This window comes from Notamacropus eugenii, chromosome 2, assembly GCF_028372415.1.
Source record: "Notamacropus eugenii isolate mMacEug1 chromosome 2, mMacEug1.pri_v2, whole genome shotgun sequence".
NCBI lineage: Eukaryota > Metazoa > Chordata > Mammalia > Diprotodontia > Macropodidae > Notamacropus > Notamacropus eugenii.
Genome location: NC_092873.1, coordinates 90925211 through 90938362, shown reverse-complemented (window position 1 = coordinate 90938362; position 13152 = coordinate 90925211).

Here is a 13152-nt window from a genome sequence, read left to right as displayed (position 1 = left end):
GGGTAATAGGGAGCCACCAGGGTATGAATGAGGGGATGATGTCAGACATGTTTCTAGAAAATCACTTTGGCAGCTATGTGAAGGGTGGGAGGATTGGAGAGCATTGAGACTTGAGACAAGTATACCCAATGAAGAGGCTATTTCCACCCTGCAAACTGGCAAAAATGACCCAGAAATGGCAATAGTCATTACTGGAAGGGTTGTGGAAAAGTAGGCACACGTTGTTAGTGGATCTTTGAAATGGTAATGCACTTTGGAAAGCAGTCTGCCAATAATTATGCAAATAAAGTGACTAAAATGTCTATATCCTTTGAAGCAGAGACTCCATTACGGGGCTAATACTTCCAAGGAAGCCATCAATAAGAAATAAAGGTTCTACATACTCCAAAATATTTCCAGCAGCACTTTTTGTGATATCTAAGAACTGAAAACAAAGTAAATGCTCATCAACTGAGAGATGGTTAAACTGTGATATATGAATATAATGGAATATTACTGTGCTTATAGAAATGATGCATGCCAGAGAAGCATGGGAAAACCTAAATGAACTGATGCAAAGTGAAGCAGAGCCAAGAAAACTATACACATCAACTACAACAATGGAAATGGAAAGAACAACTAAACACCAAAAGCTCAAAAGTAAATGCAACAAAATTATAAAGATCAAACAAGACTCCAATGAAGAGTTGTGTGTGAGAAGACACCCCTATATGGTGTTACACTGTTTTCAGACTTTTTCAATGTATTCATCAGTTGTGATGAATATTTTTTTCCTCTAAAAAGTACTATGTACCATAGGAGATGACTCTGGGAGGAGCAAGAGGGTAGATATGTGGGATACTAAAAAACAGAAAATAGCAATAAAAACTAATTTACTAAAAAAAAAAAAAAAGAAATTTAAAGGCTATTGCAACAGTTTGGGAAGAACCAAACTAAGGTAATATTCCTATAAGTGAAGAGAAGGGGATGGATCCATGAGATGATGAGATAGAAACAAGATTTCTCAAATGACTAAATATGTAGATTGAGGAAGAGTAGAAAATGACTCTGAGGTTTCAAACTTAAGTGACCAGAAGAGTGATGACAAAAATAGGAAAGTTTAGAAAGAATAGCTTGGGGGAAGGGTGACAGAAAAAGATAACGAGTTTTGTTTTAAACATGCTTTTGAAATTGTGATAGGATGTCCAGTTTTAAATGTCCGATAAGGAGATGCATGATTCAGGAGAGATACTGCAGTTACTTGGGAATAAATTAACCCATGGAAGCTGAGGGTGTTCTGGCAGATAGGAGGAGAGCCAAGAGAGATTAATGTTGTAAAAGCCCAGAAATTCAGCAGAGGGTGGTTAACAGTTTAAAATGTGACTGAAAGGTCAAGAAGGATGAGGATTAAGAGAAGCCTATCAAATATGACAAGAGATAACTGGTAAATCTGGAAGGAGCCATTTCAATCGAGCAGAATTAGTTGAAAAGTGAGATTGAAAGGAAATGGAGACAACAACAGCTGTTTTTCTAGGAATTTGTCTATGAGACTGACAAGAGACATAGGATCAGATGATTGACAAACATTTAGCATTTGCATCTCATGCACTTGTGTGTTCATCCTTCATTTTCGAAGACCATGCCATCAGAGAAATGATGACATGACTTGTACTTGACTTTGTTTTGAGTGAGGGAGGGCTGTGCAGGTCACCAGCCTCACTTTCTCCTCCTGAGCCATCTGGATCCAGTGACCAGATATTCATCAGGACGACTGGAGATGGCCCAGGAAGCAATGGGAGACTTTGGCCTTTTAGGCTAAGGCCTTTTCAGGTACTCACAGGGATGTAACCCCCATTCAGTGAATATGCCTCATTAAGAAGTAGTCACTAGTAAATTGGGAAAGAATTTTTACAGCTAATCTCGGGGATAAAGGCCTCATTTCTAGAACATATAGAGAATTGAGTCAAATGTACAACAATACAAGTTATTCCCCAATTGACAAATGGTCAAAGGATATGAACAGGCAATTTCAGATGAAGAAATTAAAGATATCTATAATCATATGAAAAAATGCTCTACATCACTTGATTAGAGAGATGCAAATCAAAACAACTCTGAGGTACCACATCACACCTATTAGATTGGCAAACATGACAGAACAGGAAAATGATAAATGTTGGAGAGGATGTGGGAGAGTTGGAACACTAATTTATTGTTGGTGAAGCTGTGAGCTCATCCAACCATTCTGGAGAGCAATTTGGAACTATGCCCAAAGGGCTACAAAGATGTGCATACCCTTTGACCCAGCAATATCACTTCTAGGACTGTATCCCCAAGAGATCATAAAAATGTGAAAGGGTCCCACATGTACAAAAATATTTATAGCAGCTCTCTTTGTAGTGGCCAAAAACTGGAAGTCAAGGGGATGCCCATCGATTGGGGAATGGCTGAATAAATTATGGTATATGAATGTAATGGAGTACTATTGTGCCATAAGAAGATGAACAAGAAGACTTCAGAGAGGCCTGGAAGGACTTATATGACCTGATGCTGAGTGAAAGGAGAAGAACCAGGAGAACTTTGTGCACAGCAACGACCACAGTGTGCGAGAGTTTTTTCTGGTAGACTTGGAACTTCGTAATAACGCAAGAACTTAAAAAAAATTCCCAATGGTCTTCTAAGGCAAAATGCCTTCCACACTCAGAGAAAGAACTATGGAATTCATTCGCAGAATGTAGCAGATCATGTGTGTGTGTGTGTGTGTGTGTGTGTGTGTGTGTGTGTGTGTGTGTGTGTATTATGTTTGATTTGTTATGTAATTTCTTCCATTTATTTTAGTTCATCTACACAGCATGACTATAGTGAAAACACATTCAGTAGGAAAGTATTTGTAGATCCTATACTGTCTTGGGGAGGGATGGGGGTGGTAGGGAGTAGGTAGAGGGGAAAAATCTAAGTTTTATGGTAGTGATTGTAGAACATTAAAAATAAAAAGTAGTCAGGGAATGGCCTCTTTAATGAGCAAAAGAAAAAAATAACTAAATCTCATGCACTGGACACCAAATGAAAGGCAAAAAGAGTCCCTGCTCTTGCTGATGTTCTAGTAGAGTAGACATGTAAGCAATTCGAAATATACAAAATACATACAGCTTTTCCTTTGAGTCCCTCTCCCAGTCTCATCACCACTGTAACTGCTCTTCTGGTTCTCCATCATTATCAAGACCCTCAAGGTCTCTGATTCCATAAGTGGTTGTGTCCTTGTTTATTCTTTCCCTGCTGTGGGTTCCCCTTAGAGTGGGAAGGAGCACTCCTTCCTCCACCTAACAGATCCTGCCTATCGTCATGCTCACACAGTCTGAAGACTTCATTTACTATAACTATAAAGGATTGGTTCTTTTCACCTCCCATAATGCCCTGCTTGCCATGCACATCAAGGACAAAAAAGGCCAGGTGGGGCTGATGACCTCTGCCCTAAGTTTCCCCCAACTCACCAACAACTCATCCCCCAAGCCCCATCCCTGTTCCTGCCTTTGTTACACATTCCTGTCATCAACAAAATCTCATCTCCCTACATATGCACTGGAGATATATAGTTGGAAGAGCTTATATTTTGCCTTATTCTGTCATATAAACTTTTTTATAAGTTTAGCCCATTGTAAGATTCTAGTAATCCTTATCCCAATTCCCATTGTCACTGTTGCATCCAGTCTCCAGAGTGCTGGCTAGCTACATCAACTCCTCAGGATTTCTAGAGTTGTCCCTTGAGGGATTTGGGGAATGTCTTTCTAATGCTCTCTGCTCAAGCTCCAATCCCTATGTGTGTTCCTCTCAATTTTAAATATCCAGTACCAGTTAATCTCCTCAATATCATCTCTATTAGTGATTAGCATCCCACTACTTAATTAGCTTTTACCAAAGATATTTACTGAAAAGCTAGGGGAAAAACTAAACTGGGTCACACCCTCCCCTCTTCACCATGGTCTAAGAATAGTCTCACACTTAAAAGAATAACTACAAACATTCTTCCCCAGTCAGCTCCCTTCTCAATGCAGCACTGATGGATGATATAAGTAAGCTCCCTTACTTACAGGCTCTAGTGTCTCAGTTTTCAGGGAAAGAAACACAAACTATGTATAGCCATATAAAAAATGCCCCAAATCACTAATAATTAGAGAAATGCAAATTAAAGCCTCTCATGCTCATCAAATTGGCAAATCTGACAAATGAATAAAATGACAAATGTTGGAGTGGCCATGGGAAAACAAATTTAACATGTTATTGGTGGATCTATGAATTGATACAACTGCTCTTAAAAGCAATTTGGAACTATGCCCCAAAAGTCTTGAACTGTGCATACCTTTTGGCCCAAAGGCATCCATCACTACTAGGCCATCTCAAGGAGATGAAAGAAAGAGGAAAAGATGCCCTATGTACAAAAACATTTATAGCAGTACAAAAATATTTATAGCAGTTCTTTTTGTTGTAGCAAAGAACTGGAAACTAAGGGACGTCTAACAATCGGGAATAATTGAACAATTATATGAACATAATAGAATTGTGTCATGCTACGTAAGAAATGACAAAGGGAATGGTTTCTGAGAAACATGGGAAGATTTGTACAAACAACTGCAGACCAGAGGGAAAAGGACCAAGAGAAGAATTTATGCTAGAACAGCACTGTAAAAACCAACAACTTTGAAAGAACTCTGATCAATACAACAAGGCAACTGGAGATGGATCACTGGGTTAAGAGTCAAGAAATCCAGCCTCATCCAACTCATTTTCATGGCCTAGGCAAGTTATCATAACCTTCCTTAATCTCAAGTTTCTTCATCTACAAGTTGATGATGACAATAATAACACCTACCTCTCGAGTTCCTGTGAAGATAAAATGAGAGAATATTTGTAAAACGCTTTGCAAAACCTTCAAGTGCTATATACATTTCATAAATGTTACCTGCCTCCTGGTATAGAAAGAATGGACCAGATATGCACTATGAGACATATTTTGGGGACATGGTCAATATGGGATTTTTTTTTTTTTGCTTTACTGTGTATTTTGTTGAAAGGGTTTATTTTATTTTATTTTTGTGGGGGGTGAGGAGCAGAGTAGGTGGTGGAGAAAATAAATGTTTGTTAACTGGAAAAATATTTTAATTAAAAATTTTTTTTCAAATTAAAAAAAACAAAAGTTTATTCAATACAAATTTATTACCCAATCAAGATTCAGGTAAGTATTATCTAAGTCTCCCAGGACACATTCTCTATTCTCTCCCTCTCTCTCCTTCTCTCTTCCTCTCTCCCTGTCCCTCTCCCTCTCCCTCTCTCTCTCTCTCTCTCACTCATTTTGGTGAGGCAGTTTGGACTAGGTGACTTGCACAGGATCACACAGTTTCTGGTCTGAGGCCAAATTTGAACTCAGGTCCTCCTTTTCTCCCATTTTTGTCTAGAATATTCTCATTGTATTTTCTCCTGAGCTGAACAAGTAACAGAGTAAGAAGAAAAGGAATCAGATAATATTTGGAAAACTGCAGTGCTTTCAGTGATGCTGAGTTGTTTCCTGATACAGAACTTTTCCTGTTTCCTGTTTATCCTTATAACTTGTCTTACCTATTTGTTGATTCATTGTCTGGGGATGGGGGTGGGGGTGGTGAGACAGTAAGCTTTTTTCCCTTTCTTTGAATCCCCAGTACTTAGCATAGTGCCTGGCACCTAGTAGGAGCTGAATAAATGCATATTGGCTGATTGACCTTTCCACCTGAGGACTGCCACAGCCTTTGAAAAAAATAAGAACATCAAGAAGTTAGAAGGGAAATGGAGGAACCCCTGGTGGGGATGATACACCACACAGCCTAAAATTACCAGCATGACTCATACAGAAGATGGGACATGAAAATGTAGACGCAGGAAGTGAGGTGGGCTAGTCACGTGAATGTGAAATGTCCCACAACCCATAGGAAGACCTCTCTAGCATGCTGGGTAGATTCTGGCTAGAAGTTTTATAGAAGGACCTAGATAACTGTTGCATGGGAGAAGAAGGCATTGAAAGGGCTATGACCTTCATGGTGGGAGAGAATGTCCATAGATGAGATCATGAATGCTTCAACACAAGAGGTAATCTGCCTCAGAGGAGTGTGGGGACAAAAGTGCTTTGGGAGCCTTAAAGGGTGATATGAAAGTGAGCTTATTATGAGTAGTAATGAGTAAACGATGATGATGATATTGACCAAGAGGGTAGAGACAGAGTTGAGGATGTAACTCAGAAAAATGCACCCCCTCCCATACCCTTCTTCCCTGTGACTTTCCAGGCACATTGAATGACTATAAGAAGGGAAAAGAAAACGAGAGCTTCTGGACAGAGAACAGGAACATAAATGGTGTTATAAAGAGGAAAGAGGTTTTGCCTTCTCTGTCTCCAAAACACATACAACCTCAGGGTTGTTATCAGATCTAGGTTTTCATCCTGGCCCTGTTAATTATTAGCTGTGTGACCCTGAACAAGTTATTTAATTTATCTGGGCCTCACTCCTCATCTGTGAAATGAAGGGTTTGGTTTTGACTGCCTTTGAGGTGCTGTGTCTGGCTTTAAATTGATGATCCTATGACTTTGGGCACCATCTGCAAAAAGGAGAGGTTGCACTAGATTCTGTGGTCCCTGACAACTCTAAATCTGGTCGTCCTTCTTTGTCAGTATTTCTATTTGTGCTCCAAAGTGCTGGGATTCTTTGCTAGGCTTCAAAGAAAAATTAAATGAGCCAAATAGTGCTGGAAGCCACAGGTCTTTTTATTTGGCTCATTCTAGGAAGGGCCATGTGACTTAACTGAAGATGCCCAAGGGAACCAGAAGCAGGAAGGGAAGGTTACTGGGGCAGCCTACAGACCCCTCTCACAGGGGCCAGGACTGTCACCTCTATCCTCAGACCAAACCACCCGAACCCTTGTCCACTACCAAGGCTGGAACCAATACCTCCGAAACAGGACAGAGAAAGGGCAGATCAGACACATGCAATATGGCATATTGCTAAAGAGCCTTGGGTAAGATGGCTTTGGGCCATAACAGGAGGAAAGTGTCAGGGATCATTTTGCAAGAAGCTGGCCCTAGGACTAGGCACAGTCTTGCACCAAGCTCTGGCAAGGAATCCTGGGTCCCTCCTTCAGGAAAGTTTGAGTGATTTACAGAAAAGGATTGGGTGCCACTCAGGCAAGTGTGATGGATTGATTTCCCACCTATGAGGCCATAGGCATGGAGGCAACAAGCAGCTAGAGTTTCAGAGCTGGGGCAGGGAAGCAGGGGAGGAGGTAATGGTCAAGAAAGAGTGGGTATGGCCATGGCCCTAGAGAATTCCTTGGACTGGGAAGATGAGACCTGAAAAATCAGTGGTTTTTTTAGACTACAACACTGCACCAATCACTCACCAAAAAATATTTGTTGAGCATCTACTATGTGCCAGGAGAACAGATATCCCCTAAGTTGCTGAGAGAGACAGAAAATATATCACATGTTTGGCCAGTGGCTGGTAGAAAGGGTGTAACTGGGAACAGGAAAGGACCTGACTCTCCTTAAAGTAGAAAGTTAAAGGTCATAATACAGCTCAGGTGGACTAGGCAGGAGGAGCCAAGCTTCAGGGCCCCTCTGAAAGGTGACCACAGGAAGCTCCTGGAAGGGATTATTTACAGTTTCTAACCTGAGCCAAGAGAATGAATAACAGGAGGTGGAGGAACATGTGACTTACCTCAACAGGATACAAACTGTGTCCTGAAATTCCCTCACACCACTCAAGTACAAATGTGTCCTTGAACTACCTGTGTGGACTGGCCTACATTGGGACAGAGAGCGAGAAAGGAGTATGACTACAGCTAGAAGGCAGCATGATCCGGGGAAAACAGCGAGCACCTTCCTTCTGAAACTATGTTCCATTGACTCCGAGTATATCTTCTATGTACATAGCTGTTTGCCTGCTGTCTCCCTCATTAGATGTCTCCTTTTTAAACTTTCTTTGTATCTTAGCACTGACTGGTCTATGGAGGAACTCAAAGGACAAGTTCAGAAGTCTATTGATCTGGTAGGCAATTGAATGAAAAAATGAATGAATGAAGCGTTTACTAAATGATTACTATAAGCAAAGCACCCTACCTAGGATATAAATAGAAAACAGTTTCTGCTGTCAAGGGGCTCATATTTTTTTTGTTAATTTATTTTTATTTTGAATGTTCACTTCCAAAAGTTTTAAATTTTCTCCCCTTCCTTCCCACTTCCCTCCCAAGACAGGTTGCAAGCCAACACAGACTCTACATACACATCCCTGTTAAACATATTTTCACATTAGTCATGTTGTATAGAAGAATTCTAATGAATGGGAGAAATCATGAGAAAGAAAAACCAAAACAGAACAAAAAAGAAAATAGTCTGCTTTGCTCAGCATTCAAACTCCATAGTTCTTTCTCTGGATTGGGATGGCATTTTCCATCATGAGTCTTTTGGAATTGTTTTAGGTCCTTGCATTGCTGTGAAGGTCTAAGTCTATCAAAATCAGTCCTCATACATTTTAACACACACAGGCTATTACTGTGTATAATGTTCTCCTGGTTCTGCTCATTTCACTCAGCATCAGTTCATATAAATCTTTCCAGGTTTTTCTGAAGTCGATCTGCTCATTTCTTGTAGCACAATAGTATTCCATTACATTCATATACCACAACTTGTTCAGCCATTCCCCAATTGATGGGCATCCCCTTGATTTCCAATTCTTGGCCACCACAAAGAGAGCTGCTATAAATATTTTTGTACGTGTGGGACCCTTTCCCATTTTTATGATCTCTTTGAGATACAGTCCTAGAAGTGATATTGCTAGGTCAAAGGGTATGCATATTTTTGTAGCCCTTTGGGCATAGTTCCAAATTGCTCTTCAGAATGGATGAATCAGCTCACAGCTCCACCAACAATGAATTAGTGTTCCAATTTTCCCATATCTCCAACATTTATCATATTCCTATTTTGTCATGTTAGCCAATCTGAAGGGGCTCACATTTTAATGGGGAAGAAAATACATATGCGAGATTTCAGCTGCAAAATCAAATGGAAACATCACAGGGGCAGTTAGGTGGCACAGTAGATAGTGAACCGGTCCTAGAGGCAGGAAGAGTTGAGTTCAAATCCATCCTCAGATACTTACTGACTGTGTGACCCTAGACAAGTCACAACTCCTGTTGCCTCAAAAAAAAAATCACACAGTCCTTAGGGGACAGCACTAAAGCAGATGGGGCATCTCCCCTTTCAAGTCATTTCCACTGATAAGGTCATACTAATTTCTGAGGTTGAATCATTTGACAGTGACAAGGACTTTGGTGACAAGAACTTTCTCTCAGAGGTCTTCAGTAGCTGTGGCTGTGTCGTCTGCAGGAATAGTTACCAGCTTGCATCTCCTCAGGGACTGTTTCTCAGGATGGGTGCATTGCCATTCCCAGGGCTCTTGGGTTCAGGGTTCTGAGGGGAGATAATGGCCAAGGTGGTCTGACTTGCCTGGTGTCCCTTCTTCAGGATGCCCTGCTGCTTCAGCGAGACTGGCCAGCCTGTGCTGCTGATGGCAACCAGTTGACAGTTGGTGGAGATGGCTAACCCCTTTGCCAGATGATAGATGCAGGGGCTGGGCTGGAACCAGGACTGGTGGGTCTGTCCTGTGGCTCAATGTCTCTCTGCCTATCTTCTGGCAGTTGGTCAGCAGCTGGTGGTGATGAGGAAGACGGGCCACTTTTCCACAATTATTTGTCCCTTCAACAATGGCTGTGGGTGGGCATGGCTGTTTGGGCTTTGAAAGTTGTTGAGTATCATATTCATAAGGAAGATTATCCTGACAGCTCCGGGAAAAGTAGATTGCTCTATGACCACTCAATCTGCCTTTCTTATCATCGGTATCCTTGGGCTTGATGTAATTGGCACAATGCCATCCACACAAAAAAAACCATCAGGCTTCACAATCTATAGGATTCCTTTAAGTTGAACTTTTCTCAGGCCATTCTACAACAAGATACTGGCAACACCTTTGTGTTAAATGTATATCTCCCTGTTTTATGCCTCTTGATAACTGATCGAGAACCACATAGCATTGTCATGGATGTAGAACTGGGAGGGACCTCTGAGGCTGTCTATTCCAACTCCTTCATCTTACAAATGAGGAAAGTGAGGCTAAAACCACACAGGTAATGAATGTTGAAAGTGGGAATCAAATCCAAGTCTCCTGATTCCATAAGAAGTATTATTTCTATCATGCAAAACCTATCAAGGAACAGTCCTAACAAATATGTAGCACCCCCTCTACATCAGCTCCCCATAGAGGAAAGATAATATGTGTATTTGCAAACCTTAAAGTGCTCTTAGTATTAGCCGTGATCATTATTGTTCCCAGGCTGGAGGTGAGTCTGTGGGTTTGGACATTCCAAAACTATTGGGCGACTAGATGACTCAGTGGATAGGTCACTGGGCCTAGAGTCAGGAAAATCTGAGTTGCAATCCAGGCTCTTAGACATTTACTAGCTGTATGCCACTGGACAAATCACTTAACCTCTGTTTGCCTCAGTTTGCTCATCTGTAAAATGGGGATAGTAGCACCTACCCCATAGAGTTGTTGTGAGGATCAAATGATATAATAGTTGTAAAACTCTTTTCACAGTGTCTGGCACATGGTAAGTGTTAGATAAATGTTAGGTGTTGTTATAACTCATGAGGCCCCATCAGTGAGCACACACACACACACACACACACACACACACACACACACACAATGCATCCGCACACACACACACACAATACTCCAATAATGAGGTACAAATGTGAGAAGCATATATGGCCAGGCCAACTTATGCCTAGGACTCATATAGATGCCTTTTCCCTTCTCATAGAGTCCTCATGCTGCTCTCCCAGCATCTCTACAGGGTCCACAGGGTCAGTTGGTTGATGGGGTTCCTGGTTAGTTCTTGGTTTCAAGGTTAGTTCCTTATTGAATACATTGCTAGCCAGTTCTCTTCTCTTCTGCCAGAGGTCATGCTTCCTGAAGATACTTCTCACCAGGAATGCTACCCATCTTTGTGTCTATGTCCCAAATAGAGATTATGTGTCTCTAAACCTTTCTGGATGGATCTCCACTGTGTCTAGGATTCTTGAACTGGGTGTCCCCCAGACCATCTTGCTAATGGATGTGATGACTCCTATTTGGTGAGGAGCTCCAATGCAGAGTGCCATGGTTGATGGAAAGGAGAGAGAAATTTCTTTCTGAAGAGATGAAGAGCCATTCCCTTTAAGGGACTGTGAGTTCCTTCTCAATCATTGCCTCTTATCCAGACTAACCACTGAGCTAACAGGCTAGCTTTCTTTCTTATATTTTTAAAAATTTTTTTAAATATTTTATTTTCCCCAATTACATGTAAAGACAAATTGGAACATTCACTTTTTAAATTTTTGAGTTTCAAACTTTTCTCCTTCCCCTATCCTTGAGATGGCAAGCAATCTGATATAGGTTATACATGTGCAATCATGTTAAACATATTTCCACATTAGTCAAGTTGTGAAAGAAGAAACAGAACAAAAGGGGAAACACCATCAACCCCCCCCCCCCCCAAAACCACACACACACACACACACAAAAGTGAAAATAGCATGCTTCGATCTGCATTCAAACTCCATAGTTCCTTCTCTGGATATGGATAGCATTTTCCATTATGAGTCTTTTGGAATTGTCTTGGATCAGTTGGACAGTTTTATAACTGTCATTAAATTCAATATATACATAAAAACAAACTATGTAATAAAAGTTCATAGTTCCTTATGAAGTCCTCTTCTTCTGTTCTTTGTATATTGAAATGTTCATGCTTTACTTTTTTCACTTTATTTTCCTTGCTCTTTCCTGTGTTTATTTTTTGCAACATGTCTAATGTGGAAATAAGTTTTGCATGACTTCACATGTATAATTAATATCATGTTGCTTGCCTCTCAGTGGGTGGGAAAGACAGAGAATCTGGAACTCAAATTTTTAAAAAATTGATTTTTTAAAAAAATGTTTATGCTGGTTGATATTTTTCAAGTTCATAATTTGAAAAATTAAAATTTTCAAAGGTCAAGCAACAGGACTGGGTCCAGTAAAATATATGCTATTATATTAACTGGTCCCCAAGGTATGGCATTCTTTTCATTCTTCTCTGCTCCCTGTAGCAACTATTCTAAACCTTCTTTTCTCTCAAGCCCCCTCCTCCTCCTCCTCCTATCTCCCTCCCTCGATCTTAGCAGGGGACCTCTGCCACTTCTTTTACTCACAAAATCAAGTTCATCCACTGTGAACTCCATCTTCTCCTTTACTCCACACCATAAAGTCCCTCTCTTCTCTATTCTCCCCTTTCTTAGTGCCAAGGCTCTGAGAAAGAGGTTGAATCGTTCTACTTTTACCCTTGGTCAGAAAGTCTCTCTCTCTCTTTCAGAACTTTCCTCTTCAAACATTTCCCCTCCTTTTCTCCTCTCCTACCTACTTGCTTCCCATCTCTGCTGCTAACAAACATGCCCAGCTCACCCCAGTCCTTAAATAATCCTCCTCTGGACCTACCATCCCCCCCAAGCTATAGCTCTTCTTTCCCCTGTCAAGCTCCTAAGGAAAAAAAAAAGTCTGCATTCCTTGCCTTCATTTCCTCTCTTCCCATTCACTTAACCCCTTGTAGCCTGATCTCTGTTTAAACTGCTCTCAAAGCTGCTCAATCTGATGACCTCCCTGCAGTTTTTCATCACCACTGAGCACAGCCTCCTCCGAGGTAAGCCCGCACCTCAGGCTTTGTGATATTCTTGTTCCCCTCCTGTGTGTATGAACAGACTGGAGAATTATCATCGTCCAGATCTCTTCTTTGGTGCAGGTATTTCTCATGGTGTCTATCATGGGCTCTCTCCCCTTCTCTATATTCTTTTCTTTCATGATCTCATCTGTTTCTTTGAATTCAGTGGTCATCTTTACCTTAATGACTCCCAAATCTATAACAATCTAGCCCTAATCTGTCTTCTGAATTCCCACCACTGGATAGCTTCACACCTGGATGTCCCAGTGGCACATCAATCTTAATATGTCCAAAAAAATGTACCTCACTTTTTCTCCTAAACCAGTCCCTCCCTCACATTTTCCTATTTCTGTTGAGGACAAAGGG